The 27,193-nt window shown below is 40.2% G+C and overlaps 1 non-coding gene across 1 annotated transcript; it reads right to left on the reverse strand.

The window, feature by feature from the left end:
• Positions 1 to 13,322: 13,322 nt before the first annotated feature.
• Positions 13,323 to 13,421, reverse strand: LOC145135192 (U6 spliceosomal RNA). Its single transcript, XR_013719656.1, has one exon. It is a non-coding gene; the product is annotated as a U6 spliceosomal RNA (small nuclear RNA).
• Positions 13,422 to 27,193: the final 13,772 nt, after the last annotated feature.

The following is a 27,193-nucleotide window of genomic DNA, read 5'->3' on the forward strand; positions in this document are numbered from 1 at the left end:
CAGTAGAGTTAGTGTTCCACCTGTGTTGTATGGTTTCCATATATAACTGCTGAAGGTGATACGTTTATCAGTGATAGTACACTGATAAATTTGGATGAACCTAACAACTACAAGGAAGCCATGGCGGGCCCAAAGTCTGCTAAATGGAAGGAGGCAATGGACAGCGAGATTCATTCCATGTATGACAATCAAGTTTGGAACTTGGTTGACAATGTGTCGGGTTGTAAGACTGTCGGGTGCAAATGAATCTTCAAGAAGAAGACCGACATGGATGGGAAATTGCATACATTCAAGGCACGATTGGTTGCGAAAGGCTTTACTCAAACCCCAGGGGTTGACTATGATGAGACCTTCTCACCAGTGGCCAAGATCAAGTCTATTAGGATTATGTTGGCCATCGCTGCATTTCATGATTATGAAATTTAGCAGATGGATGTCAAAACCGCTTTTCTTAAGGGGAAGCTGGCTGAAGATGTTTACATGTGTCAGCCAGAAGGTTTTGTGGATGCCAAATACCCCAATAGAGTGTGAAAGCTTGAGAAGTCCATTTATGGATTGAAATAAGTATCTCGCAGATGGAATCTTTGTTTCGATGAGAAAGTCAAAGAGTTTAGATTTTTGAGAAGCGAGGATGAGTCCTGTGTGTATGTCAAGGCTAGTGGGAGTATAGTTAGCTTTCTAGTTTTGTATGTTGATGACATACTGCTCATAGGAAACGACATCTCGACCTTGCAGGAGGTTAAGTCTTGGCTTGGGAAGTGTTTCGCTATGAAGGATCTAGGAGAAGCTGCTTATATTATGGGGATAAGGATATTGAGAAACAGAAGTAGGAGACTAATAGGACTTACTCAAAGTACTTACTTGGACAAGGTGATGAAACATTTTAGCATGGAGAATTCCAAGAAAGGGGAACTGCCAATCCAAAGCAATACCAAGCTGAGTAAGACTCGAAGTCCGAGTACAAATGCAGAGATAGCGGAAATGAGTCGAGTGTTATATGCTTCCGCGGTAGGCTCGATCATGTATGCTATGACATGTACTCGCCCTGATGTGGCTTTTACGTTGAGCATGGTTAGCTGATATCAAGGGAACCCAGGTAGGGCTCATTGGATGATTAAATAAAGGAGATTTATTTATGAGTAAAGTTTACTATCTTGTGTCAATTGTTTACTATTGTTTCACTTTTGCATGTTTTACTTCTAGAATAATTAGATTGTTCAAATTATCCACGATCGATCATACATTGGGAGTAAGTTATGAGGTTAGACTGTCATGAATTGGTTTGTAGATTGTCTAAGTGTTTGGACAAAGAAAACGTTTGTTGCAACATTCATTAGTGCTCTTGAAATAAGATTTGAGTATTGGATTAAACCCACGCTCATATGAATCACTTCATGGAATTTATCACCAGTGATTGTGAGATGATAATATCGTGTAATCTTTAAACCGAGATATATGATTTGTGGTTTACAAGTCAGTTGTGCATTGATAATGCGTAAACGAATCAGTAACTTGATGTTATAAAACGTGTTGTTGTGTATGATTTGACGAGTAAATAGTACAAGCATATAAGTCAAAGTTTATATGTTCCTTTTATCCTAAGAGGGTAAAAGCGATATCTTGGGCCCCTCGATTATTTTGTGTTGATTTATGTGTCGGGCCCGGTCAGGACTAAATTGATGTGTTCAATTAAGTTCTATGTCATACAAATCAGAAGTCGGGAAACAAACTGTTGGACATTGAGAATGATTATGTTCCATTTCATTGTCCACATGATATCTTGCTGAACGGAGGATTATATGATCCCTTATCTAAAGGACGCGTCATTAACTAGGTCAGATTTCAACAACGACTTTTGAGAGCTACGATCGCTAATCGGATTTTGAAGTCGTAATTGCAGTTATAGTTATTAGACTTATCCAAGTGGGCGACTGTTGGATTAGGTGTCTAAGGCCATAACTATAATTGGTATGTACTTGACCCAATAGTAGCATGGTCCTTTTGGGTTGCCTTCACCATAGCAACTTGACTGGATGAATTATGAGAAAGAGGTTGATAATTGATTTATTAATATATTATAACAATAATATATTAATTGAGAAATCATATTATTTAATTAGTATTGATCATAAATTAATTTAGTGATCAAAAGAGACTGATTAAAAGAACGGGGACTGATATTGCAGATCACTGATAGTTGCAATTGGGCTGATGGATCACCTTGGAATAAGGTTGGACGAAATCTATGGGAAGCCCATAGAGAATTCGCCCAAGGGTTATTCTAGAAGGTGTCCATGGGCTGCTTAAGGCTTAAGCAGTCAAATTAGGGTTTCCACCTAAAACCCTAGCAGCGACAAGTATAAATAGACCCCATAGCTTACAGATTTCGGCCCCCTATGCTTCTAAGAGAACCCTAGACGATTTCAATACGCTTTCATCCTCTCTCTCTCTCTTGTTTATCTTTTGCTTGTGGTGTTTGTGTCCCCGTTAGAGGTGCAACAATTGAGGCACTAAGCACTTGAAGGTCAAGATCAACCATTCAACACGGAAAATGTATTCTCCTAACTTTGGTTTAGTTATTGATTTTGAAAATATGTATGCTAGCTTAGGGTTTTGCTTTGGAAAATAATTATGCATGTATAACTTGAGAAAAAACTAAATCCAAAGCAATTAGGGTTGCATGTGCACCATAGGAATGTAATGCTCAAAACCCATCAAAGTATTTATATAAAAATATTTTATATGGTTAATTATGACTGGTTTTTAATTGGTTAACTTTTTTTTGGTAGAAAATGTTTGATTTGGATCAGATGTACTAGGATCCAGACGCTCATATGTTGACAGAGAGTTTTCAAGCAACTTTGTTAAAAGGTTATCGAGAGCGTAAAATTGATGTAAAAGAATATTTTTTGGAAGTTGGAGGGTATGAGGATATCCCGGGAGCATTATCAAACCCTCCAGATCGTATGGATGTTTATAATTAGAAGAAAACAATTGAGTATTTCCAAACGGACGAACATAAAATTGCTTCAGAAAGGAACAAAAAAGTTCGTCAAATGCAAACGACCATGAATCGTGGGGGTCGAGCTCGTATAGAAGTACTTGCTATAAGAAGGTAACGCACGATACATGTAATTATTTATTTAAAATATAATCTAATTTTTAATGTTAAACAAAACCTTAAGAGAGTGGAAACGTTCCGCAAGGCTCATACCGATAGGGATGGTGTATTTTTTACTGTCGAGGCGGAACAACAATATGTAAGTATTTAATTATAATTTTTTTCATATAATTAAATGTTTATTTATTCTTAATTCTTACTCACTTTTGGTAAATACATAATCGGTTAGTGGAAGAGCTCTTAGAACAAACGCAAGGGCCAGAAGGTGAAAGAGAGTTAACACCCGCTCAAGAAATAGATACTTTCGATAAAGTATTAGGAGAGCGACGTGGCCATATCAGAGGCATCGTCCGTAAACCTTCTGCTCTCCCGGCGATTTCACAACCATCGCAACCACCACCAAAGCCATCACAACCATCATAGGTAAAACAAGATTTTTTAATTTCAATAAATGCATGTTGATTTGGTAATTTTTTTTGTAGTGATTATTTTCTAAAAGCTTTGGTAATTAGTTTTTTGTCCCAAGTGCAACAAATAGCAATGTACTTTGGTTTTTTTGTCTTACTTTAAAAATAGCGATGTACTTTACCATCAATAAATGCATGTTGATTTGGTAATTGTGCTTTTGTCCCAAGTGCAAGATATAACAATGTATTTTTGGTATTTCTTGTATTTTAAGTGTAAGAAATAGCAATGTACTTTGGTATTTCTTATATTTAAGGTTTTTTTAGGACAAATAGAGTAAAATTATTTAATTTCAAGTGTTTATATTTTAAGTGCAACAAATAGAAATGTACTTTGATTTTTTATCTCTACCTTAAAAATAGAAATGTACTTTGGCATCATAAAATGCATGTTGATTTGGTAATTTTGGTTTTGTGGTGATTATTTGCTAAAAGCTTCGCTAATTGGGTTTTTGTCCCAAGTGCAAGAAATAACAATGTACTTTGGTTTTTTGTCTTAGTTTAAAAATAGCAATGTACTTTGGCATCATAAAATGCATGTTGATTTGGTAATTTTGGTTTTGTTGTGATTATTTGCTAAAAGCTCTGCTAATTGGGTTTTTGTCCCAAGTGCAAGAAATAGCAATGTACTTTGGTTTTTTGTCTTAGTTTAAAAATAGCAATGTACTTTGACATCGATAAATACATGTGGATTTGGTAATTGTGTTTTTGTCCCAATTCCAAGAAATAGCAATGTACTTTTGGTATATCTTGTATTTAAGTGCAAGAAATAGTAAGGTACTTTGGTAGTTTTTGTTTATGTTTGATAAGTTTATATATGTTGTTATTAATTATTTAGTTGGAAAATCTTAGGGCAATGCTCAACGAACTGACATGTAGGGAGGAGCTTTATTCGTTTTTTCAATCACAGAATAATCGAGGAAACGATGTGTAACACCCATAAAAAAATCATGCCAAATTTAAAATTTTTAAAACGTTTCAAAAATCATGATTATGACAAAACTTGTTTTCAAAATAGTATATTGTCAGAGTATCCCATAATCAAATCATAAAATCATAAAATGTGAGGAGCGGTACGATCACACCTTCGCCTTCCCACGATCATCAGAAGTACCTGAAACAATAATCGATAAATGTAAGCTTGAAGGCTTAGTGAGTTACCCCCCAGATACCAACGCCATACATATATAACCATATCATATAAACATATAAGAAAACAACATGCATAATGAGCCATCAGTCTGACTGGATCGCCTCCCGGTTCTCAGTCTATCTGGACCACTCTTAGAGCCCTCGACACGTCTGGACCACCCTCCTCGGGGCCTACGGCCTATCCGGACCGCTCGTCGGGCCTTCGTTCTCTGACTAATTTGTCCAGCTCGGGCATGTAGTCTATCCAGTCCGCCCTGGGTGTCTTGCCCTACAGCACACAACAGGACCTGCCTCAACCCAATTCCCCAAACCAACAAACATGTGCACATAATATCATACGCTAGCATGCATTAACAAATAGTCATACAGATCTAACACATCACTAACATGGCAACCATCTTATAACCAGGATAACGATCTAACCGATCTCTAACATAGCAACCATCCTACAACCAGGATATCAATCTAACAGATTACGAGCATAGCAACCATCCTAAAACCATGATGAAATCTAACAGATCAATAACATAGCAACCATCCTAAAACCAAGATGAAAATCATAAAGGGTCGGCCTTGGTGCCGTAGACCCTGTTGATATAGTGAGGAGAACTCACCTCTCAAGCAGCTCGAAGTGCTAAGACAAACCCCTCCAAATAAAGCTCCTAATCCAACACCTACAATCATCGGTGACTCCCTTCCATAAATTCCCAAATTACCAAAATACCCCCAGAGGTCAAACAGGTCAACCTTTGGTCCAAGTCAAAGTCAACGGTCAAAGTCAACAGTTCATGTTGACTCAACTCGTCGAGTGCAGCTAGCAACTCGTCGAGTTGCTTAAGAGTTAAGAAGGTCATAAAACCCTCACTGACTCGCCGAGTTTCTGACCAACTCGTCGAGTCTATGCGTGTCCAGAAGTCGGAGAAAACCCTAGCTGACTCGTTGAGTCCTCTGCTGACTCGCCGAGTCCATGCAGGAACCAAACAACGAGAAAACCCTTCCTAACTCGTCGAGTACCTTATCCGACTCGTCGAGTTCATAAAGTCCATTTCTTGTCCATATGATTTTGAGCCATTCAAGCTCCAAATGGTAGATCTAGCTTCCTAAGGCATGCATATCACGTAAAGTTGCAAACTTTACGTGCATGCAAGGCTGTAAAGGCTTAGAATACCAAATCCAAGCTTAAAATGGGGTTTAACTCAAAGGGAATAGTTCATACTTGCTAAAGCTGGAGACTTTATAGTTATAGAGACCAAGATAGGTTCAGATCTGAAGTTGCAACTTAAAATCCTAGCCCATACCCGAAAATGGTTCACATATAAGCTAGAAAAGCCCTAATCTCAACCATAAAGAGATCTAAGTATGAAAGGGTCAAGGTACAAGTTTTTTACCTCAGGCTAGCTCCCAAAACGATGTAGATGGCAGATCCACTTCCTCTTCTTCAATACAAGCCTCTAAATCTTTGAGTTCTCTTAATGAAAGCACCAAAACACACTTTAGCTCCTCACACACTCAAGAATGGAGTCTAGATCGATTTGGGTTTCCTTTTAGCCGTCAACAAGTGATAAAGGGGCTGAAGGAAGAGACTTAAGGTCCTTGAAATAGGGTGCAAACCCTGAAAATGGTAAAGTCAATTCGTGTGACCCTACTTAAGGTACATCTATTATCTAATTCCATAACTTAATATTCTTAAGAAACTTAATACATAATGTGATGATCACATTTAGATGGTATTATAGGATCTAAAAGAAAGAAGGAATCTTAAGCCAAAGTGAGCTAAATTTGATAGTGGGAAATGGACTTTTGTCGCATGCTTCAATGGTCAGAATTTGGAGTTACTACTAAGAAGTTAGGACATTTTTAATAGATTGCTATTACTCTTTAGAGATGTCTAGAAATATAGTTTTTCATTTTATGCATTGTAAGGACAAGTTCCAATTTTCTTTTTATCAATAAAATGAAGTTTTGTTAACATTATCTTATATTTCCTTGTCATAGAATCAAGGAAAGTGTTGCTTATGTTTCTAATAATAGCAATATTATTTGTAGATATTGATTCTTCTAGAACGTGCTTATTGTACTATCATAATTAACCAAGTGAAAAGAAATCTTATCACTAAGTTTCAATTAGATAGAAACTTGGAATTATACATTTCGAATTGCATGATGCATAAGAACTTGTTCATTGGAAATATTAGGACTTATTCGTTGTTCACATATTTATATGAGACAACTGAAGGGCTATTGGATCAAGTACATGTTAATATGGACTCTTCAGATCCATCACAAGGGAGGATAACTATATTCGTCATAATTTACTAATGTTTTAGTAAATATGATTTTGTTTATAAGATTAAATATAATTCTAATTCTTTTGAAAGGATTCAAAGAGTAGCAGAAAGAATAGAAGAATCTATTAGGAAGAAAGATAAATTATTCTCCAATCTGAAAAAAAGGATAGTACTTTAGTAGCATGTTTTATGATCATCTTGGTAATTGTAGAATTGTATCAAAATTAATCCTCAAAGAACATCTTAGTGCAATTGTATAACTAAGTAGAGGAATCAAATATTATTAGAAATGGTTCGTTCATAGATGAGTCATACTTTGTTTGAATTAAGTTTTAGAGCCATGCTCTAGTAACTACAAATCGTATCTTGAAACTCATTTCAAACAAATAACGTTGTTAACACCTCATAATATGTGGAGTAATGATTGTAAGGTCATACCTTATGATCTGATGATTCAAACACTCTACATGCTGACTACCAGCACCATCGCCAACATCAACACCAATGCCAACGTCTCAAGACCTTATCACCGTTAGTGTCTAGATAGTAATCTCATGTAATCTTTGTATATTAGGTAATTATATGGATATGTATTGAATAGATAGCAGATCCGATATCTTGATGATAAAGATTTGTTCTTCATATAGATTACATTCAATCCCTTGATTGAAGGGATATAATAGTATAGTTTACTACATATTCATTATTAGGGTGAAATCCTAATGTTAACGTCTTGGTGACCGTCTTTATGACAACTCGTTTTCTTGGTGAAAAAAACTCCTTTCTTGGTGAAAGACAACTTTGTGATTATATCGTGTTCTTTACTTTTTCTGTTTTTTTATCTTTGTTTAGTTAGTTTGTTTGTTCTTTGGTTATTTTACTTACAGTTTATCGTATCGATACAAACCATCAATTGGTGTCAGAGCAAGTTTTTTGGTATCAGATCAAGTTTTTGATACCCTCAAGTAATTATGTCGACCTCTTACAATCCAAATCAACTGCTTGCAACAAGATCCCTCTACTTGATGAACTCAACTTCACTTCATGGAAATCAAAGGTCATGGATGCTCTCGAGATCATGGACTTTGAGATGCTCGACATCATCAACAAAGTTCCCATCGCCGTTATGCATCAATCATGCAATGATGGTGCATCTAATAGTGAGCTAAAGAAGAAATATGTGTCAAGATACAACAAGGAAGAGAAAAGGGTGATGTATCTTGATGTAAAGGCGAAAGTTGCTATTGGAATCTTAATTCCTTATTTTGTTTATCGTTTGGTTCAAAAATGCTCAACTGAACAAGAGATGATGTTCACACTATCATCTGATTTTGAAAAGTAAAATCTCTCAGATGCCGAAGCTTCAAAAGGTAAGTGTCTCATGGCCCATATCATTGAATCTCACAGTGATACATCAAATGACAGTGTTGGCACTCTTGACGTTGATCCTTCTCAAGATGCTACAGACCTTAATTTAGAAAGGAATGCGACCTCAACATATCAAGTAAAAAATCTTGTTAACAATTCTTCAATCGAAGACATCGAAAAAGCTGACATGATTGATCACTTAAGTTTCTAGTTATGCATTTCAAACGAAGAAAGATCTTCTCTCAAAATTGAGTTAAAAAATCTCAAAGAAAAACTCTCATTTTTTGAAAAATCTCTTTCACTGTTAAAAAGGAAAAACACTGGTATCTCACTAACTAACAATTTTCTTCACTTTGAAAAATAAAAAGTTGTCGATCATGCTAGATGTATTCAACTTATTTTAGAAAAACTGGACTTCTTCTCACTAAAATATCACAAGAATTATTAATTCTCAGATTCTGGATCAGTGTGAGAAAATACTTGGAGGCAACATAAAAGGTGATGTCTACTTAATAAAAAGGCTTGAGACAAACAAACCTTCTATAATGTTGAATGTTTAGAGAAAGACTTTAAGAATAAAATTGTAAGTACCTATTTTATAAATCAAACCTTAATTAATATTCATTGCTCCACCGACTCTAATGGTAACACTAAATGTGTTTCTCAATTATCCGATCTTGATCCTTCCAATCAACCTCCTCATCGTGAGTATGTTATGCCCTCCAGTAAGATTTTGCTGAAATTTCATATATCTAATAGTGAAGTTCATTCGGTAAATGAAATTCTTCGCATTTATCCTCAATACTCCGTTCACAGTTCTAAACCTGAAGATCAATAAAATTCTTCTACTCCAGATGACTCTTTAATATCTCCTGAGCCTCATGAAAAGGTATCATCTGAGCATACCATCAATGACATTCCTTGTTCCAGAACTAAAGAAAGAATTTTTAAATCAAATGATCAAAGTTCTTCAGATTCAACAGTAAAAAAGAAACCAAAATCTAATGTTAAAGGAAGGAATCCTGGAATCAAAGTTTGTTATCAATGTGGTGATGCTTCTCACAAAGTCAGCAAATGCATATTTGAAAAGAGTTCCATTCACGCTGATAACATTATGACTTGAAATGATAAGTGGATCAAAAAGGGAAATTCTTTAAATTGTCTCCCTGATGATTGTTATAATATTTTTTTCTTAATTGACCCATTGCAAGTTGGGTCAGTGTATATTAATTGTATATTTTATTTTCAGGGTTAAGAATATATTTGATATTTAGATAGCGATTGTTTAAGACATATGACCATATTCAAGTCTCTTCTAGAAGATTTCATGAAGAAGGATGGTCCCACTGTTACATATGGATATAATGGAAAGGGAGCTACAAAGGGATATGGAACCATCAAGTGCAATTATCTTATATTCAATAATGTCTCTTATGTGAAAGGTCTTCCACACAATCTCATTTCAATCAGCCAACTGTATCATGCTGATGATGAGGTTTACTTTAACAAAAGACAAGGAAAGGTTGTTCATCAAAAGAATGTCATTGTTCTGACTGCTAATCGACATGATTACATTTATGTCTTGGATATGTTCTTTGCTGACGACTCACTTCGCCATTGCTTCTTCTCTCATGCTCAGTCTCATCTAAATTGGATGTGGCACAAAAGGTTATGCCACTTGAAATTCAAGAACACATCAAAGTCCTGTTCTTCATAGCAAAGGATTGATATTCCTTGGTTCGTTGTCTTATATTTGATATTGGTTGGAGTGGACCTCTCCCCTTTTTTGGTTGTTGTTTGCTTGTTATCTTTTGGATTAGGTTCTTAGATGGTGGTGATTGGTGTGCCCCTCGATCTTGATGGGTTTTGAGCATTACATCAATCCTATGGTGCACATGCAAACCCTAAAGCTTTGGATCTAGGTTTCTCTAAATGTACATGCAAATCATCCAAATCTTGTAACCCTAATACTAGCATACAAAAAACGAAATTAACAACTAAAACATGTTTAGATGATTACCTTTCAATTGTAGCAAGAATCTTCAACCCTTCAGAGCTTTAGTATCACAACTGTAATACCTCTAATCGATCACAAACACCAAATCAATTGGAAGAATCTAAGAGAGAGAGAGAGAGAGAGAGAGAGAGGAGGGAGGTGATTTTCGGCTCTAGCAATCCTTCTAGGGTTAGGGTAGCCAAAAATGTGATGCCTAGGGTCCCTTTATATAGGTGTGCTGCTAGGGTTTCAGTCAAAACCCTAATTGGATTGCTTAGGCCTTGGACGAATTCAAGGTGGGCTTCCCTCCTTGATTTCGCCCACCCCTATCTAATGGATCCTCAGCCCAAAATTCAATTATCTTATAATTGCAATTCCACTCCCCTAGGTTCAATTAATATCTTTTGACCACAAAATTAATTTCTTAATTAATTCTTGACCAATATTAATTAACCAATATGATTTCTCTTTTAATATATTATTCATATAATATATTAATAAACCATAATAACCTCTTTCTCTATAATTCATCCAGTCAAGTTGCTCTGGTGAAGGCAACCCAAAAGGACCATGTACAACCGGGTCAAGTACATACCAATTATAGTTATGGGCTTAGACACCTAATCCAACAGTCTCCCACTTGGATAAGTCTAATAACTATAGATGCAAGTACGAATTCAAAATCCAATTAGCAATCGTAGCTCTCAAAAGCCGCTGTCGAACTCTGACACATCCTTTAGATAAGGGATCATACAGTCCTCCGTTCTCAACATATCGTGTGCACAATCACATGGAACATAGTTATACTTATTGTCCAGCAGTTTGTTTCTCGATCTCTGATTTGTCTTACATAGAACTTAATTGAACACATCAACTTAGTTCTGACCGGGCCCGACACATAAGTCAAACCAAATCATCGAGGGGCCCAAGATATTGCTTCTACCCTCGTAGGATAAAAGGAAAAGATAAACTTCGACTTATATGCATTTACTATTTACTCATCAAATCATACACAACAATGCGTTTTACAACATTAAGTTACCGATGAGTTTACGCATTATCAATGCACAACCAACCTGCAAACAACAAACCATATATCTAGGTTTAAAGACTATATGATATTATCATCTCACAATCACTCGTGATTAATTCCATGAAGTGGTTCATGTGAGTGCGGGTTTAATCCAATACTCAAATCATATTTCATAAGCACTCATGAACGTTGCAACAAACTTTTGCTATGTCTAAACGCTTAGACAATCTACAAACCAATTCATGACAGTCTTCTTTCATACTTACTTCCAACGTATGATTGACTGTGGATAGTTTAAATAATCTTATTATTTAGGAAGTCAAAACATGCAAAATGAAACAATAGTGAATAATTAACACAAGACAGTAACTTTATTTATAAATAAAACACCTTTATTTAATCATCAAATGTTAATTATAATTTATATATTACAAGTTTCTAAAAACTATCTAATCACTAAAACTAATATCGTCCTTAAGCCCAATGCTCCTAGCGTGCTGCAAGTGTTTAACCCTACTCAGTCCCTTCGTAACGGGATCTGATGGGTTATCTTCTGACGATACCCTCTTCACTACGAGGACTCCCTCTTCTACCCGATGTCTAATAAAATGATATTTCCTGTCGATATGTGTGGATCTGCCATGATCCCTTGGTTCCTTGGTTAAGGCAACCGCACCTTCGTTATCGTAGAAAATCTTCATAGGATCCTTTAAGGATAGCACAACTCCAAGGTCTCTGATGAAGTTTTTCAACCATATTGCCTCCTTTGACGCTTCGCTCGCTGCTATGTACTCTGATTCGGACGTTGAATCAGCTACGGTCTCTTCCTTGGAACTCTTCCAAGTCGCTACTCCTCCATTTAGGGTAAAGACCCAGCCCGACTACGAGCGGAAATTATCCCGGTCAGTCTGAAAACTAGCGTCACTATACCGTCGCACTCTGAAGTCGTCGCTCCCATCGAGGATAAGAAACCATTCCTTACTCCTCCGAAGTTACTTAAGAATATTCTTTGCTGTGATCCAATGTGCTCTACCTGGATTCCCTTGATATCTGCTGACCATGCTCAAAGCGAAGGCCACATCAGGGCGAGTACATGTCATAGCATACATGATTGAGCCAACTGCGGAAGCATAAGGTACCCGACTCATCTCTGCTATCTCGACATCAGTACTCGGACGCCGAGTCTTACTCAACTTGGTATTGCTTTGGATTGGTAACTCCCCTTTCTTGGAATTTTCCATACTAAAACGCTTTAGTACTTTATCCAAGTAAGTACTTTGACTAAGTCCTATTAGTCTTTTACTCCTATTTCTCAATATCCTTATCTCTAGAATATAGGCAACTTCTCCGAGGTCCTTCATAGCAAAGCACTTCCCAAGCAAGGACTTAACCTCCTGCAAGGTTGGGATGTTGTTTCCTATGAGTAGTATGTCATCCACATACAAAATGGGAAAGCTAACTACACTCCCACTGGCTTTGACATATACACATGACTCATCCTCGCTTCTCGAGAAACCAAACTCTTTAACCTTATCATCAAAACAAAGATTCCATTTGCGAGATGCTTGTTTCAATCCATAGATGGATTTCTCATTCTTATTATAACATCCCCCTCTGGCACGTATCACAATATTGTCCGCTTTGGGCCACTCGGCACAAGGACTTCCCTGGGGGTCACCTATCCCAGTACTACTCCCGCCCGAGCACGCTTAACTGTAGAGTTCTTATGGTATCTGCTGTCCTCACGGCTTTAAAACGCGTTGTGACAAGGAAGGTATCAACACCCCTTTATATGGAAATGTTTCGTTCTCCTTCCAAGCCGATGTAGGATCAGGTGCAACCCACCTTCACCCGCCATTATAGGGTTCGACGTCCGTGTCGAACACATCAACCCGTGCCCCAGCTCTGATACCATTTCTCGATTTGTGCGTGTCATCCTTGCGCATGGGCCATGCTAATCTTCTCTGTATCGTTCCAATTTACCCCATGGGAAGTTTTCGTATCGGGAGCCCAAAGCGGACAATATTGTGATACATGTCGGAGGGTGATGTTACACTTACACACTCTATTAGTGTGCTTTGCATCGACAAAACCCTCTTGCTGACTCATGTAAATATCTTCAGCCAACTTCCCATTAAGGAAAGCGGTTTTGATATCCATCTGCCATATTTCATAATCATGAAACGCAGCTATGGCTAGTATAACCCTTATAGACTTAATATTTGCTACTGGTGAGAAGGTCTCATCATAGTCAACTCCAGGAGTTTGAGTAAATCCCTTCACAACCAATCGCGCCTTATACGTGTGTACTTTCCCATCCATGTAGGTCTTCTTCTTGAAGATCCATTTGCAACCGACTGTCTTACGACCTGGCACATTGTCAACCAAGTTCCAAACTTGATTGTCATACATGGACTGAATCTCGCTGCCCATAGCCTTTTTCCACTTCGCAGACTCCGGGCCTGCCATCGCTTCCTTGTAGCTGTTAGGTTCATCTAAATTCATCAGTGTGCTATCACTGATAAACGTATCACCTTCAGTAGTAATATGGGAACCATAAAAATCAGGTAGAACACCAACTCTACTGGAACGTCTTAGAGGTAGGGACTCATCAATCGGTTCAACATGAGTTTCCTCCTCAGGTTGAGCGCCAGTATTAAAGGTTCCTTCATCGCTTGATTCTTGAAGCTCTTCAAGATCAATTTGCCTCCCACTGTCCTCTTGACATATGAGTTCTCGCTCTCGGAAAACCCCTCTCCTCGCAACGAAGACAACATTGTCACTCGGTATAGAAAAGATATCCAAAGGGCTTATGCGGATAGCCAATGAAAATACACCGCTCACTATGAGGTTCGATCTTTTCATGAGTCTCTCGTCTTACGAAAGCCTCGCAACCCCAAACCTTGATATGTGTCAATGAGGGAGCTTTCCATGTCCACATCTCGTGAGGTGTTTTGGAAACCTTCTTAGTTGGGACTAGATTAAGGATATGGGCGGCAGTCTCTAAGGCATACCCCCAAAATGAGATAAGTAACGAAGCAAGACTCATCATGGAACCAACCATGTCCAACAAGGCTCGATTACGCCTCTCAGCCACACCATTCAACTGTGGTGTCCTAGATGGCGTCAATTGCGAAATAATTCCTCATTACTTGATGTAGTCGTGGAATACAAGACTAAGTTACACACCACTTCGATCGTATCGGAGCATCTTAATTTTCCTGCCCAGTTGATTCTCCACTTCCTGTTTAAACTCTTTCAACCTTTCAAAGGTTTCTGACTTGTGCTTGATTAAGTAGATATACCCATATCTGCTATAATCATTAGTAAAGGTCACATAAAAGCAACTTGCATCCCTTGTGGTGGATCTAAAGGGCCCACATACATCGGTATGTATGAGATCCAATAAACTCTCACCCCTTTCACAAGAACCAGTGAAGGGTGACTTGGTCATCTTTCCAAGTAAACAAGATTTGCATGTGTCATCCGATTTGAGGTCGAATGACTCCAACACTCCATCCTTTTGGAGTTGGGTTATGCATTTCTTGTTGACATGTCCAAGACGACAATGCCACAAGCATGCTTTGCCCAAACTATTGCATGAATCAATATGCAATACATTATTTCCTAAGTTATCAACAATATTCATAGTTTCATATACTCCATTACAAGGTACTGCTTCAAAATAGAAAGTACCATTCAAGAAAGCATTAATAGAACCAATTTCATTATTAAACCAAAATCTAAAACCTTGTCTGTACAAACCATTAAAAGAAATAATGTTTCTCGCCATTTCTGATGAGTAGCAACAATCATTTAAATCTAAACCTAACCCACTACTAAGAACTAAAGAGTAAACTCCAATCTTGGTGACAGGCGACGCTTTCCTACTCCCCATGATCAAGTTCATCTTCCCATGCTCCACATCCCTACTTCTTCTTAGACCTTGCAAATCAGAACAAATGTGAAAACCACATCCTGTATCAAGGACCCAAGAAATAGCATGTGATGAGTTATTAGATTGTATAGTGTAAATACCTACGAAGGATGGATTTATCTTTCCATCCTTGATGTCCTGCAGATACTTCAGGCAACTTCGTTTCCAATGCCCTTTGTCGTGGCAATATAAGCACTCTGCCTCTTTTGGGTTGGAAGAGGGGGCAGCAGAACCAGCTTTGGTCCCACTAGAAGAGGATCCATCATGGGGTTTACCCTTGTGGCTCTTAGAAGGATCCTTCCTCTTCTTTCCTTTCCCTTGACCAATAACCAAGACAGGGGTAGCAGCAGTAGATTTGCCTTTAAGACTACTCTCAGCAGGCCTTAGCAGGCCTTGAATCTTGCTCAGAGTGACCTCCTCCTTGTTCATATGATAGGTCATACGAAACTGGTCGTAACAAGGAGGCAACGAGTGAAGAATGATATCTATGGCCAGCTCCTTGTCGAAGTTCACATTCAACTTTAGCAGACGGTCCACAAACCTTTGCATTTTCTGCAAGTGGGCCGTAACGGACTCTCCGTCCTTCATTTTAGTAGTGATCATCGAGGCGATGATCTTGTACCTCTCATGTCTGGCACTTTGATGGTAACGTTCCATCAAATCTTGGTGCATCTTGTAGGGATAGTAGTCCTTATAGGACTTTTGGATTTCGGTGGTCATTGTTGCGAGCATGATGCAATGAACCTTCATTGCATCTCTTTCATGAGTTTCGAACGCATCAATTTCCTCGGGAGTAGCAGTGTTTGGGTTGACCTCTTTCAGCTCCTTGTCGAGAACATACTCCTTGTCCTCGTAGCGGATGACCATGCGGATGTTACGGATCCAATCATTGAAATTGGTCCCATCAAATTGTTGGATTAGTGTCTAAGCCCGTAACTATATTTGGAAAGTACTTGGCCCGGTTGTGCATGGTCCTTTTGGGTTGCCTTCACCATAGCAACTTGACAGGGTGATTTATGAAGAGAGAGAAGATATTATGATTTATTAATATATTATGAGAATAATATATTAAAGGAATAATCATATTATTTAATTAATATTAGTCATAGATTAATTAAGAATTAATTTGGTGACTAAAAGAGATTAATTGAATATAGGGGACTGAACTGCAATTATTGGATAATTGAGTTATTGGGCTGGGAAACCCAATGGAGCAAGGGGTGAACGAAATTATGATGGGAGTCCATCATATTTTCGTCTATGGCCTTAATCCAGAAGGTTCCATGGGCTGCTTGGTGATTAAGTTGTCCATTAGGGTTTTGGTTGAAACCCTAGAAGCTCACAGTATAAATAGACCCCTTGGGTTGTGGAAATCGGCTACACTTGCTTCCTTGGAACCCTAGGGCCGATTTCATACTTCTCTCCTCTCTCCAAATCATCCTCTTGCTAGTTGGTGTTTGTAAGCCATTAGAGGAGTGACAATTGTGACTCTAAGCTTCAAGACAAGAAGAATCAAGCAAGCTACAAGAGGTAATCATCTAGATCTGAGTTTCTTATGTCAAATTCGAATTGTATACACTAGATCTAGGGTTTGAAAGACTTGGATAAATTGCATGTTCAATAGAGAAACCTAGATCCAAGCATTAGGGTTTGCATGTGCACATAGGAAAGTTCTTCTGGCTCAAACCCATCACAAATATCACACTCCCACACAAGTTCATGAGTGAGAATGAGCCAGAAGGGTTCGAGCCAGAAACGTTGTTTTGAGTAGACATCTGAAATAGAAAAGGAACAAAGTTTGATTAGATAAGAATGCCCAATTAAACACCCAAAATGAGAAATTACAGCTAGGATCCAACAACATTGTTTACAATTTAGAAGAGGGATGTCGTAATCCAAACTATAAATAATTTGAAGGTAAGTGAATGACGATTCACTAATTTCCACCATGAAAAACAAAAAAGCAATTAAGTTGTAAATGTATTGAAACTCCTAGATCTTTTGAGATTCATTGAACTTTTCAATGGCATGTTTAAATCTCTATATGCCCTTCAAGTTTGTGACTAGGATACCGAGGATCACAAACAAGGTGTGAATAACCATGCAAATGTACTTGGTACTCTCGATGTCATTTACCACCTAATCAATGTGCCGGTTAGCCACACACGCTCCATTGATCTATGATAAACATCAAGCTACCCTTTGCCACCTTTGCTAGTCCTAAATTAGTTTGCTGGTTAACCACACACGCTCCACTAACGACTTGGCAAGGTGCAAAGTGTAATTTCGTGGAATAGCATCATTTCACATTTTTCCTAAAGTAAGTAAGATTGAGAATTTTAATAAAAACATGTAGTTAGTTTATTTTAATCATTATACTTATTAATGAGTAATTGGTTGCCCTATCCTACCCATTCGGCTAACGACCCTCCACCAATCAAGGAAGTGGTGGGTGAGAGTGGACACGCATTAAACTGTCATTTTATAGGCAGCAACCTTATACCCCCCTTATAATTCGGCTTCGTGAATGAGGCCTACTAACGGTCAGACTAACTTTATCTTATATATATATAATCATTATTCTTATAATATTATAATAGTATAAGGGTTGAATTTTAAGCTTGTAAAATTCTAGAGTTTAGAATTTAAATATTTCAAAATTAACCTTTTAATCAAAAATTTAAATTCCAAAACTTGAGGGCAAGTTTTGAAACTTTTCAAAACTTTCTAGATCAAATTATAAATAATTTAATTAAACAATTAATTAGAGATTATCTAAATTTGACCTAATCCAATTACATGGCAAGATAATGCAATCAAATAATTCAAATAATTAAAGATTATCATATAAGGCAATAATTATCTAATTAATTTGCAATTATCTTCTATTTTTATAAGGATAATCATATCAATTTAATAAAATCAGATTTTATTAATCAAAAACATTTTTGGTAATTATCCCAATCAAAAATAGGCCAAAATCCCGAAAGATCTGCTCTCTGACTCTCCGACTCGCCGAGTCATTGACCGGACTCGTCGAGTTCATCTGACTCGTCGATTTCATCAGGTGACTCGACGAGTTCAGCTGTCAGAGGGCAGAAAACTCGATTTTCCAAGCAATGAATGATCAAACAAGGCATCAAATACAATAGAAAACAGCCTAGGCTCTGATACCACTGATGGGTTTTGAGCATTACATCAATCCTATGGTGCACAATGCAAACCCTAAAGCTTTGGATCTAGGTTTCTCTAATAGTACATGCAAATCATCAAAAGCTTGTAACCCTAATACTAGCATACAAAAAACGAAATTAACAACTAAAACAGGTTTAGATGATTACCTTTCAATTGTAGCAAGAATCTTCAACCCTTGAGAGCTTTAGTATCACAAGTGTAATACCTCTAATTGATCACAAACACCAAGGCAATTGGAAGAATGTAAGAGAGAGAGGAGGGAGGTGATTTTCGGCTCTAGCAATCCTTCTAGGGTTAGGGTAGCCAAAAATGTGATGCCTAGGGTCCCTTTATATAGGTGTGATGCTAAGGTTTCAGTCAAAACCCTAATTGGATTGTTTAGGCCTTAAGCAACCCAAAGGAACCTTCCAGAATAAGGCCTTGGACGAATTCAAGGTGGGCTTCCCTCCTTGATTTCGCCCACCCCTATCTAATGGATCCTCAACCCAAAATTCAATTATCTTATAATTGCAATTCCAGTCCCCTAGGTTCAATTAATATCTTTTGACCACAAAATTAATTTCTTAATTAATTCTTGACCAATATTAATTAACCAATATGATTTCTCTTTTAATATATTATTCATATAATATATTAATAAACCATAATAACCTCTTTCTCCATAATTCATCCAGTCAAGTTGCTCTGGTGAACGCAACCCAAAAGGACCATGTACAACCGGGTCAAGTACATACCAAATATAGTTATGGGCTTAGACACCTAATCCAAGAGATCTAGTCTTATGCTGACTGTTTGTCCTGGATTTCATCTCCCATTATACCAAAGAATGTGAAAATTTATTAAGAAGGAGGTTTTTTCTATGTGGTGGCATATTAGGGGGTGTAGGAATGCTCTCTTATTTGGCAGACATCCCCCAATGATTAAGACTTATTATTGGATTAAGGTGTCTAAGCTCATAACTAAATTAGTATAAACTTGTAATTAGAAGAAAAGTCCTATATGATTAATATATTAATAGGACATAGATAGTTTATTTGTAATTTATTATGTGATTAATAAATTAATATGAGATCAGTTATTAAATAATTCACTTATTAATTTATATGATTAATAAATAAATGTGAAATTAGTTAGAATTAATTAATTATTAGTCAAAATTAACATAGAATAAATTAGGGTTTAATTGAAATTAAATAATGGTGCAAGGGTGAATTGTAATTGTTCATAGTTGAGGAAGGAAAATCAATTTTAGAACCTACCATCACATTGATAGTTTTGGGAGCTCATTTAGGGTTTCAAGAAACCTGCTGGTAGTAGATAATGAAAAGATTTGAATTTAAATTATTATTTAATCATTCAAATCTTGCTTTGTCTCTATGTTACCTAAACTATAAATAGGACCCTTAGGGCACTTACTTCGGTGGTTCTCACTTCCTAAAAGGCTGTGAACGAAAATTATACCTCTCTCATCTCTTTTCTTTTGTCTTCTATTTCTATGGTTTGGTTGTGAGCCATTAGAGGCGTCATCCCTTTGGTGCTAAGCTTTTCAAGACCAATAACTACAAGGGATTGAAGTGATTTGTTTACTACAACAAATCAAAGGTATGTAACCCTAACTTGATGATTTTTATTGTATTAGGGTTCATCTTGTTGTCTTATTCATGTATGTTTCATGCAAGGTGAAAGATATAGATCCTTATAGGTTGCATGTTCCCTTCTTAATTGTTAAGTGATTTTCTGCATTGTACATGTATTATAACCTATAAAAACATTAGTGGTATTGAGCCTTGGTGTGCCTAACATTGAAAGCACATTAGTTGAACCGAATAACTTTTTTCGTTAAACTGTGATCACGACGTGACGTGAACTCAACTCGAATCTAGAAAGTTGTGATTTTCTGTCTAATCTGATTTATGTGGTTGTTATTTGGTAATTATCAATTTTTGATTTCTGCCAAATCCGATTTTGCATGCCTAAGATGATTAAAATAAAAACTCAATATATCAGAAGATAATTCTAAACAAGATAATGTTTAATTTGTAACATCCGGATTCCCAAGTATCTTATTTTAAGAATTTATATTGAATTTTAGAGAGGGACTCGGCGAGTAGGCGCTCAGACTCGCCGCGTGGGATCGCGCATTTCTGGTCTGATTTACTGAAGGACTCGACGAGTCGATGCGTGGACTCGGCGAGTCCGCGCTGTTAAGTGAAACCCTAATTCTCGGGGCCTGTGCCCTATTTAAAGGCCTTTATAGCCTCCATTGCGGCCACTTCACCCCTGAGAAACCCTAGAGAGAGAAAGAGAATGTTTGTGGTGCAAGAGGAAGGCTAATTCACCATTTCTTGTGTGTTTTAGCAAAAGAGAAGTAGTTTCCAACAAGAGGAGGTCAAGGGAGCTGTGGATCCAGGGTTTCAAGTTCAAATCTACACTATTGAGGTATCAAATCGAACTTCCCTTCTGTTTTGGGTTAAGATCTATGATTTAGGGTTTTCTATAAACCTTTTTAGGCTTGAAAGGTTGAGGTTATGGTCCCTTGCTGGGTTAGACCTCAGATCTGGACCCATAGAGGTCCAGAGAACCTTTCCCATTCTGCTTTATGCTTGTTCATGGAGGATTGGAGACTAGGTTGCCATTTTTAGAGTTATTTCTCCATTTATGACTTGATCTGGGTTGCATGCACGTAAAGGTTACACCTTTACGTGACCTTTGAGCACTTGAAGGCCAGATCTATAGTTTAGAGAAGCAGATCTGACCTCAGAAGGTCATTTGAGAGTTTTTATGGGAGCAACTCGCCGAGTCCATAAGTGGACTCGACGAGTCGAGTCGGGGTTGCCCCGCGATTCGTGACAGGTGTAACCCGTCGAGTGGAAGGATGACTCGACGAGCCAAGAGAGGCTGAAAGGATTCAGAGGACCCGCATGGACTCGCCGAGTTTCCCTTGTGCACTCTACGAGTCGGGTCAAAGTTTGACCGTTGACTTTCGTTGACCTTAGGGTTCTGGTCAAGACTGATTCAAGAGAGTTCAGGGAAGGGTAGAATGGCCGGACGTTGAGCATGATAGTTTATCCGACTTCATTGAGGTGAGTCTTCTCACTATACTGTACCTGGAAGGGTACCTATGTGTGACCGGAAGGTCTTATATGCTATGAGATGTATGAGCTGTATGTTGTTATGTGATATGTATGTGTTATGTTAGTTATGTACGATAAGGACCGGAAGGTCAAGATGATATGGACCGGAAGGTCAAGTGGTTACGGACCAGAAGGTCGATACGGGTAGGACCGGAAGGTCTACCGGGATTCGGGACGGAAGTCCCCTGAGACACATGGATCGGAAGATCCTACAGAGTTATGGCCTGGAAAGGCGTATGTGTTGTATGTGGTATCTTGGGGAACTCACTAAGCATTTATGCTTACAGTTGTTATATTATGTGTTTCAGGTACTAGTGATGATCGCGGGAAGGCGCCGACATGATCCGTACACACTTATAGAGTTTATGTTATTGAGATTCCGGGACATGTTTTATTATGACACAGTGGATACATTATGTTTTGTGATTATCGTGTGATTGAAAGTATGATTTAAAAATGAAAAATTGTTTTGGAAATTTACGTTGTTACAAGTTGGTATCAGAGCCTTTGTTTGAGGGATTCGGGTGCATCTTCGGATGAATCTGAACTCAAACTGAGGAATTGAGAAAGTTTTTCATAAAATAAACAATTTTTTTAGAGAGTAAAAGATTTTGAGAAAGGCAGAAGGAAGCAGTGTGTACGATCAGCCAGCGCCTGAACGGTGATTTCCCAAAATACCCTTACATTATGTGTTATGAGATACGTTATGATATGATATGCATGATAGAGTTGGCTAGGTATTCATATTAGGACTAGAGTGGCCTGATTTTGTGATGCCTTTGCCTAGGAAGGATTTTGCTGCTATGTGATGCTTGAGAGCGAGTAGGTAGCAGTGAGGAGCTGATGAGGGGTCTACCAAGGGTAGCCTATGCCAGTGAGATATAGAGTACTTGTGATCTGGGATCCAAGGAGGAGGACTTAGGGTGAATACTGATGCGGTGTGGACGGTAGTATAGGGCCCGTACTACTGAAGACACTGGAGCAGTGCGCACTCTAAGTAAGAATCCTTTGGGTACTAAGGAACAAGTAGGGTTGAGTTATCGAGTGCAAGTATGCTCGAGCTAGTCTATGATATTTTTATGTTGTATTTCAGAGACATCATGGTTGGGACACGTCACAGACCTGAGCCGAGTGGCGTGAGTGACGAGGAGCTTCGTCAGATGATCCACGATGAGGTGTCAGCGGCGATTCGAGCCGAGATTCTGGAGATGTTTGGGTCTATCAAGACCACATTGATTGAGACTTTTGATGAGCGGTACGCAGCGGTGACTGAGGCTGCGGCTGCTGCAGCTACTGCAGCTGTAGCTGCTGCCAAACCTCAGGGAGGTGACTCGCTGTTGCTTCGAGAGTTCAGCAACACGAAGCCACCAGAGTTTGACGGGACGCAGGATCCGATCACTGCGATGAGATGGATTTCTGATATCGAGGGATGCTTCTACATGTGTTCATGTCCGGAGCATCTGAGGGTACGGTTCGCGTTGAACCAGCTTCACTTGGGAGCGAAGGATTGGTGGAAGTTCGTGACGGCGAGCTTCACTCTTGCAGAGATTTCAGCGGTGACCTGGGAGAGGTTCACCACCATGTTCAGAGACGAGTATGTTCCCCCGGTGGAGAGGGAATGGTTGGTTCAGGAGTTCTTGACCCTCAAGCAGGGTACTGATTTGGTTACTGTGGTTACCAGGAAGATTCATGAGAGGGCGATGTTCTGCCCTGAGCAGGTGTCTACTAAGCAGGCACGCATGAGCCGGTATTTGGGCGTTTTGAGGAGGGATATTCGGGAGTTCGTGTCGAACTCGACTTACCAGACATTTGCTGAGCTCCAGGCAAATGCCCGGAAGAGGGAGATTGAGTTGGAGACTCAGGCCAGGGAGGAGGCCGAGTCTCAGAGGATGGATTGGCGGCCGGCACAATCTCAACCGGCAGCCAAGCGGGCAAAGTCCGCTGATGCGAGATCTGGAGGCCAGAAGGGCCGCACTTGTGGGAAGTGCGGCAAGGGACATGATGGGGTATGTCGATCACGTGCTTGCTACAAATGTGGCAAGGAGGGGCATATCGCCAAGGGATTTATGGTTTGCTTTCATTGCAACCAGACTGGCCATCGGAAGGCCAAGTGCCCGCAGTTACATCAGGGATCAGGACAGGGATTTGCCCTTGCTGCTAGGGTTACCGAGGTTCGGCCAGCGAAGGCCGAGGCACCGAAGGCTCGCGGGAGAGCTTTCCAGTTGACAGCGGAGAAGGTCCGCACAGCGCCCGATGTCGTGGCTGGTATGTATTCTTATTTATTTATGCTGAGTTGAGATATTGTGCTTATATAATGATATGCGCAGGTACTTTTCTTGTGAGTTCTATACCTGCCTTAGTGTTATTTGACTCGGGTGCGATTCGATCATTTGTGTCGACACATCAGTAGCAGACGAGAGGCGTTGAGTCGACCTCTGCGAGTTTCCATAGCTGACGAGCGAGCGGTGTATGCTACGGATGTGATACGAGGATGTGTACTCGAGATCTTCGGTGTTGAGTTCCCGATAGATCTGGTCCCGATAGCGATGGGGGACGTGTGTGTTATAGTAGGTATGGATTGGTTGAGCCGATTTGGGGCTGTTATAGACTGCGAGCGACAGTTGGTGACGATACGAGACCCTAGTGGGGGAGTACTTACGGTGTACGGCGAGGGTACCCGATGTGGGTCCGCAATTTGTTCGGCTGCCAGAGCGAGACAGAGTTTACAGCAGGGCTGCAGCGGGTTTGTAGCCTATGTGCTGGACGCACGAGAGGCCGCTGGGAGGCCAAGTTCAATGGATGACGTTCTGATAGTGCATGAGTTCCCGGATGTTTTTCCCGAGGAGTTGCCGGGTGTGCCTCCCGAGAGGCAGGTAGAGTTCCGCATCGATTTGGTTCCGGGGGCAGCGCCTATCGCCAAGGCGCCTTATCGCCTTGCGCCGCCAGAGATGTAGGAGTTATCCTCGCAGCTTCAGGAGCTGCTGGGGAAGGGGTTTATTAGACCAAGTAGTTCCCCTTGGGGAGCACCGATCCTTTTTGTTAAGAAAAAAGATGGTTCACACCGGATGTGTATTGATTACCGGGAGTTGAACAGTTGACGGTCAAGAACCGTTACCCGTTACCGAGGATCGACGATTTGTTCGATCAGTTGCAGGGAGCGTCTTGGTTCTCCAAGATTGATCTGAGGTCTGGATATCATCAGATGAGAGTGCGCGATGAGGATATCCAGAAGACGGCGTTCAGGACTCGTTATGGGCATTACGAGTTCGTGGTGATGCCTTTCGGGCTCACCAATGCACCAGCAGCGTTCATGGATCTCATGAACAGGGTGTGTAGACCGATGTTGGATCGTTCGGTGATCGTGTTCATCGACGATATACTGGTGTATTCGAGATCTAGAGAGCAGCACAAGGAGCATCTGAGAGAGATCCTCGGGATATTGAGGACAGAGAGGCTTTATGCCAAATTCTCCAAGTGCGAGTTCTGGTTACGGGAGGTCCAGTTCTTGGGGCATCTCGTCAACCATGATGGGATTTTGGTCGATCCGGCCAAGATTGAGGCAGTGATGAGTTGGGAGGTGCCGAGATCTCCCACCGAGATCAGGAGTTTCCTAGGATTGGCCGGTTACTATTGGTGATTTATCAGAGATTTCTCCAAGATCGCCGTGCCTCTCACCAGGTTGACCCGGAAGGGTGTTGCTTTTTCATGGGGTCCGGAGCAACAGACCTCGTTTGAGACACTTCACCAGAAGTTATGCGAAGCCCCTGTGTTAGCCCTCCCGGAAGGGATGGACGATTTTGTGGTGTATTGTGACGCATCGATATCAGGGTTGGGTGCGGTGCTTATGCAGAGAGGGCATGTGATAGCGTATGCATCGAGGCAGCTGAAGCCTCATGAGACGAGGTATCCCACCCACGATCTGGAGTTGGGGGCAGTGGTGTTTGCCCTCAATATATGGCGTCATTATTTATATGGGGTTCGGTGTACCATATACATGGACCACAAGAGCTTGAAGTATTTGATGGATCAGCCCAATCTGAATATGCGCCAGAGGAGATGGTTGGATGTGGTAAAGGATTACGGTTGTGAGATCCTGTACCACCCGGGCAAAGCTAATGTCGTAGCTGACGCCCTGAGCCGTAGGGCGGAGAGTGCCTTGATTCGAGACATTTGCATGCGACTGAATGTGATGACTCTGGTGTTGGACACCATTCCGGAGGCCCAGACAGAGGCCGTGATACCGGAGAACCGCAAGAGGGAGCGGGTGATTGGGCAGGTGTCCGAGTTCGTTACCGGTAATCGAGGGCTGATGACCTTTCAAGGTCAGATTTGGGTGTCGTATGCAGGCGGGGCACGTACCATTCTGATGGAGGAGGCGCATAGATCGAGGTTCTCGATCCATCCCGGGGCCACTAAGATGTATTTGGACCTGAAGAAAGATTATTGGTGGCCCTGTATGAAAAGGGATGTCGCGTGGTTTGTCGAGAGGTGCTGGACATGTCGTAAGGTTAAGGCCGAGCACCAGCGTCCGCATGGCAAGTTGCAGCCGCTTGAGGTTCCCCAGTGTAAATGGGAACAAATTTCCATGGATTTCATCACCAAATTGCCGAGGACCGCGAGGGGTGTCGATGCAATTTGGGTGATCTTCGACCGGCTGACGAAGAGCGCGCATTTTCTTGCTATCAGTGAGAGCTCTTCTGCTGAGAGGTTGGCAGAGTTGTATGTGAGGGAGGTGGTATCGCGTCATGGAGTACCGATCTCGATTGTGTCAGATCGAGATGTACGTTTCACTTCCAGGTTCTGGAAGAAGTTCCACGAGGAGTTGGGTACGAGGTTGCATTTAAGTACCGCCTACCACCCCCAGACGGACGGACAGAGTGAGCGGACGATTCAGACACTCGAGGACATGCTTCGAGCATGTGTGTTAGACTTCGGAGGAAGTTGGGACACGTACTTGCTGTTGGCTGAGTTTTCCTACAACAACAGCCACCATTCGAGTATTGGTATGCCTCCCTTCGAGTTGTTGTATGGTAGGAGGTGTCGGACTCCCATTTGCTGGGGAGAGGTAGGACAGCGTGTGATGGGTAGCACTGAGATAGTGCTTCAGACGATAGAGCAGATACAGCAGGTTAGATAGAGGTTATTGACGGCTCAGAGTCGTCAGAAGAGTTATGCGGATAGGCAACGATCCGAGCTTGAGCTCCAAGTGGGAGACTTCGTACTCCTGAAAGTGTCTCCTTGGAAAGGAATGATCCGATTCAGGAAGAGGGGCAAGCTGGGGCCCCGGTATATGGGGCCATTTAGGGTGACCGCGAGGGTGGGCAGGGTAGCTTATCGGTTGGAGCTACCTGAGGAGCTGAGACAGATTCATGATACCTTTCACGTGTCTTAGTTGAGGAAGTGTATAGCCGACGAATCGGCGGTGGTACCGCTGGATGATATTCAGGTGGATGCGAGCCTAAATTATGCTGAGAGACCAATCGTGATCCGGGATCGGAAGATCAA

This window comes from Lactuca virosa, chromosome 8 (assembly GCF_052849685.1).
Source record: "Lactuca virosa cultivar CGN04683 chromosome 8, Lactuca_virosa_CGN04683_v6, whole genome shotgun sequence".
NCBI classification, from domain to species: domain Eukaryota; kingdom Viridiplantae; phylum Streptophyta; class Magnoliopsida; order Asterales; family Asteraceae; genus Lactuca; species Lactuca virosa.